We start from the raw sequence: 5,340 nt of genomic DNA on the forward strand, positions 1-5,340 counted from the left end.
GGTACACTCATGGGGAACAAAGAAACTTCCCTATTTCTTCATTGAAGAGAAAAGCATGTGAAGCCTTACAATCTAGAGGTGGGGTGAAGGAAAGCTCGCTGTGTGGGCACCGTTTGTCAAATAGTTACATATGTTATACTGAGGGGAGGTATCAGCAGACGCTGGGATGTGCAGGTCTTCCCAAGTTCTACATTTCCTCTGACATCAGACAGGGGTTTCATAATTAAAGCCTTTCTTACCCAGACTGCTTGGGAGGTGCCTGTTGAGCTTCTTAGAGGGTAATATTTAATCTAGAGGTGTTCGTAGTCTGGGAAATCTCTGCCACTTGTTGCTGGACCAACATTCCTATGGGCAGTGTCTTTGGGGTTAGGAGAATCACCAGTATAATGCACCTTCAGGAAGCTGCTGTTTTAATGTTGCTGTTTCTTTCTCAGTAGACAGAGAAAGATTATATGAGATCAGGTGCATAGAGGGCAGTATGGCCTTCTATGGTAGACAACCATAGAAAATCAGACTACTGCATTTATGTGTGTTGGTGAGTCAAGATATTTGTATGAGGTACTTGTGTGGTTTATAATGTTTTCCTCATTCAGTATTTCTTGGTTTAAACTTGTGAGTGAGTATGTAGGTAAAGCAATCTTTCAAAGGTGTCAACTCCTTGGAAAAATGGGATGGAGATGATGTCCACTTAATCTTTGATGTCTATTAAAGTAAGATCCCTCTGTGTTGTGAGGCGGTGCTCCTGCTAGCAGGAGAGGACACAAAGGGCCTTCTAGGTGGGTGCTGCAGGTAGCTAGGAAGGCTGGCATATCACACTGACTCCGTGATCTTGGGTGGGGGCCTGGCCACAGATGGCCTTTGCAGAGAGCACAGCACTGCAGCCACATGCTCCCACCCCTCATTTATCATGTTGAAAAATTTAAGAAGTTTATGACAACATATTCAATTGTAAAGACTGGTGATAAGCAGGTGGGACACTGACTGAATAGAAACCAGAATAAGCACATAGAAGAGAATTTGGCATTCTCTACTAAAACTGCAGAATCATGTACTTTTTGTACAATCTCAATTCTGTGAGTCACCTGAAGAGGTACCTCCAATGATACAAGCCAGAATACTTTTATGAAAGCCTTGTGACTGACACAGACAGTTGGGTGAGTACACAGCAGTCCTGCAGTAGAACTCAGAGCAAAGAGCTCAAAAAGGCCACTTTTTAGTAGCCACAGCATCTGACCTTCTCATGCAGAGTAGTAAAAATCTAGGACACAATTCAACTTCCTAAATTTCTTTTACCCTGGTGTGTGGAAGTATGATGAGCACACTTAGATTCAATTAACAACAAACCTGGACCCACCCAAGGAAAAATGGTGGTAGATAAATCCAAAGAGCAACTTAGACATCAAAACATCGACTATAATTCCTTTTAACAGTATTAACATAGTGTGAACACACTTTCAACCTCCTTAACTTTGATATTGTGGCATTGGAAGAGGAAAGTGTAAACCAACATTGGTCACATTAGAATAGAAACCCAAGCCATTAACTGAAATGTATATGAAACTTCAACACATGGAAAAGGTAGAAGGACACAGATGGGCTCCTAAGCAAATAGTGTTGAGACAATAGCTGGTCTGTCTTTAAGGAAAAAGGACAAAAGGATAAATGTATATCTTTATATCCCATAACACACAAGGGCAAACTCCAGATGGATCACAGACTTAGATGTAAAATATGTGAAACCATAAAACACCACAAGAAAAAATTGGAATATTCTCTTATAACATACAGAAAGGAAAACTTTTGTATGGTTCAAAATCTATTTGTAACTGTGGTACAGGGTTACAGGATAAATCCTGAGGGGACTTGACTGACCTTATCAGACATGAAAGATACATTTGTTGTTATATAGGTCTTGCTTTATCTTGGTCTTAACCATCCAGCAGAAAAGTATAAAAATCAGGTATTAAAAGTAAAGTCATATTAATATGCTGAACTGTAAAAGGCTCAAGTCAACAACTTCTGACATTGCCAGTCCTATGAATAACGCACTAATATGATGGACTACTGGATTATATTGGGTCATTTTACTGAATTCACACACCTACAATATTTAAATGGCACTGGAATACCCATCTCTAACAAAACTAAACAAAAAAAAAGGGATACAAAGGAAACTATATATGCAAAATAGTTAGGATAGATATACAGCTACTTTCTCTTAATTCAATGAGAAGAAAGATTTGTACTAATAGTATTTGGACAGGATATCATGTCTGCATCTTGTACTATGAATAACCACTAAGAAGATAACAATATGCAATGTATTAATTATTGAAACTGTTCTATTAATCGGTTTTGAAACTATCTCATTGCTATGTTTCTCAATAAAATTAATTTTAAAAATCTATTTGTAATAAAACACTTGTGACTCTGACTTCAGAAGTTAGAAAAAATTATACCACAAGGAAAAAATTGCCTAAAAACAAAATCTAAATGTCTGACACACTGGGAGAATAAAACTGAAACATAATGCAAAGTTTGCAGTCCTAGTAGATAAAGAATTGTTCAAAATTGAGGGAGAAAATATAAAAAACTTGGACAAAACACATAGTTTGAAAACACACACATAGTGCTATTGCACGAGAGCTGCAGGGTGCGGTAGGGGTCAAGGAGATAGCTCAATGGCATAAGTGCCTACCTGCGGTGCTGTGGAACACAACTATTTCTCCAATACCTGGGTTCATGATACCTGGATAACAATTCAGCAAAGAAAAAGGAAAAAGTTTCCAGGAAGGGAGAAAGAGCCAAGAGAAAACTAGAAACTATAGAAAAGTAGGAAAATCTGAAGACAACACAGTGAAGGAAAAAAAAAAAAATGAAGCAGCATAGAACTCTATCCCTGGCCTTAGTGGGTCGGCAGTGGCCAAATCTGTCTCTTCAGCACAGAGTGATCTGAGAGAGGGTCAGCAAAGAAACAACAGCCTGGACCAGCATCATGAGCCCAAGAGATGCCCATAGCTATTGCAAACTGCACCAACAGTGATAGATTTTGGTCAGAATGAATCCTTTACTCATGACAGGCTAGAGCTAGAGAAGAAATCCACTGTAGCACAGACATGTTGGAAAGTGATTCACCAGGAGTAATTCTGAGAACAGTCAATTGTTTAAGACTGAGCTACCTATGAAATCAGAGGCCACAGAACAGCTACACTATTGGGTTTCTGACCACAAGGATTTTGTGGGAGACAGTCACAAGAGTCAATTGCAGAAAGGGCATGGACTACATATAGGGAAGTTCCTCTGGAAAGTTTAAGCCAGGTCTGGAAAGGAGATGGGAGTCTCACTCTCCCTGGTGAGAAGCCAGGCCAGTCACATGTGGTCTTCAGAAAGACCTGGGTTTGAAAATACTAGCATTAAACCCAGTGAACTGCTTGATCTTTCTTCCTTTCTGCCTATATTAAACACAGAGCTCAGTGACCTGCATGCTTTTCCCATTTGCAGTGTTACAGTGATACTTCTTAGCATGGGTGTTCGCCACAGCTTGGGGTGCATGGACAGAGGGGTCCATGGAGCAGAGGATCACCTCACAAACCTATAAACCAGAAAGCTAGTGACTTGGGATGACAGAAGAACTGGGAGCTTTGGAGTGGCTGAAGTAAGTACAGCCACAGGGCAGACACCCCTGAATAAAAAACCCAAGGCAGGTCTCTGCATTTTCACACTAAAGTGTGATGGTGCATGAAATAGGACTTTGTAGCGACTCACTGTCCCTCTGACATACCTGGTGGATTGCGATACTGTAGGCCGCAGGAAGAAGTCATTCATTTAAACATGGAGAATATGTTTTTTGACTTATTTCTCTTTTTCTTCATTGATTTATTGGAATATGCTATTTTTTCTTCTTTAAAATTTTTCCTTTCTTTTGTTCCTTGCTTTCCCCCCTTTTCATACTTGTTCTTTTCTGTTACTTTTAATTCACTCTATTAATTTTTTTTACTTTTTAATTGAATTCTTTCTCATTTCTCTGTCCTCCTTACCTTCCTTTTATTTTTAAAATTTTACTATATTCAATTTCTCTGTTCCCACCCATATTTTTTTTTTCACAGAGTCTATGAGGTACAGGGTCTACAGGGTCTCACGACATAGATCCAACTTTTTGCCCATTTGACAATTTGATATTCTTTTTTTTTAAGTAGAATTAAAACTGGTAAAAAAATAGAAATGATACAGAATTTCACAAAACAAAATGATATAAATTCAACAATGGTAGTTATGTTGCATATTGTTGTCTTCAAATTAGTTGTTCAGATTACCAGATATAAGTGTGCAAAATTGGTCAAAAAAGTTAAAAAGAAGGAAAAAAGTTAAAGCACTAACTGCTCCTTTCAATAGGCCAGCAGAAATTAGCAGTACAAGTATCCAAGCTATCTTGTGTGCATGTGTGTGCATGTGTGTATATATTATTGTTGAATTCTTTTCTATTGTTAATGGTAGCATAGCTGTATTTAATAATTGTTTACTGTATGTCAACATTTAGTTTGTTTTTGCATCGCATTGTTAGTGCAAATCTCTTTTGGTTACTATAGTAGGTCAATATCTAGCTTGCTTTTGACTATTATTGTTGTTAATTTCTTTGATATTGCCACTGGTAGCATAGCTGTTGATATTAATTTGTTTTTACTGTAGCAAATTCTGGTTTTCTTTCTGTCATCAACATTACTCTGGTTTGTCTCTGGAGACCTATGTGCTGGAGAAGTTACACTGTTATCCCCAAATTAATGTCGAGCGTCAAATCTTGTGACAAATGCAAGCCCTACAGTTAGCCATGCCTAGAGTGCATCCCTGGAAAGTGGACACTGACTAAAGAGACCACCAAAGTAGCAGCAATGTCATTCCATTATAACAGACCTGCAACCTTCAGCACATACGTGCACAGGCGTACACAGCAGAAACGTGATAATACAAGGCAACCAAAATGCTCCCCCAAAGTTATAACTTACCAAAATCTATCTATCTATCTATCTATCTATCTATCTATCTATCTATCTATCTATCATCTGTCATCTATTGAGAGAAAACAAAATAGAAGATATAGAAATAGGATGAATAGGAAGTAGGGAGCTCAAATAATCCCCCAAATTACTTCTTTTGTTCTTTCAAAAATATTTTAGTATACATGCTTATTTGTTTCATTTATACTAGTTTCTCTTTGTTTGTTGAAAAGAAAATTTTGTCCTTTTACTTATTTGTTTCCCTTTTATAAGGGAGAGGTTTTTTGGTCTGCAATTTGTTCATTGAGTAACATTTTACACATTCTTTTAAGATTATGATATACAGTGT

Source organism: Octodon degus, unplaced genomic scaffold, assembly GCF_000260255.1.
Source record: "Octodon degus isolate 3935 unplaced genomic scaffold, OctDeg1.0 scaffold00022, whole genome shotgun sequence".
In the NCBI taxonomy this organism is placed as follows: domain Eukaryota; kingdom Metazoa; phylum Chordata; class Mammalia; order Rodentia; family Octodontidae; genus Octodon; species Octodon degus.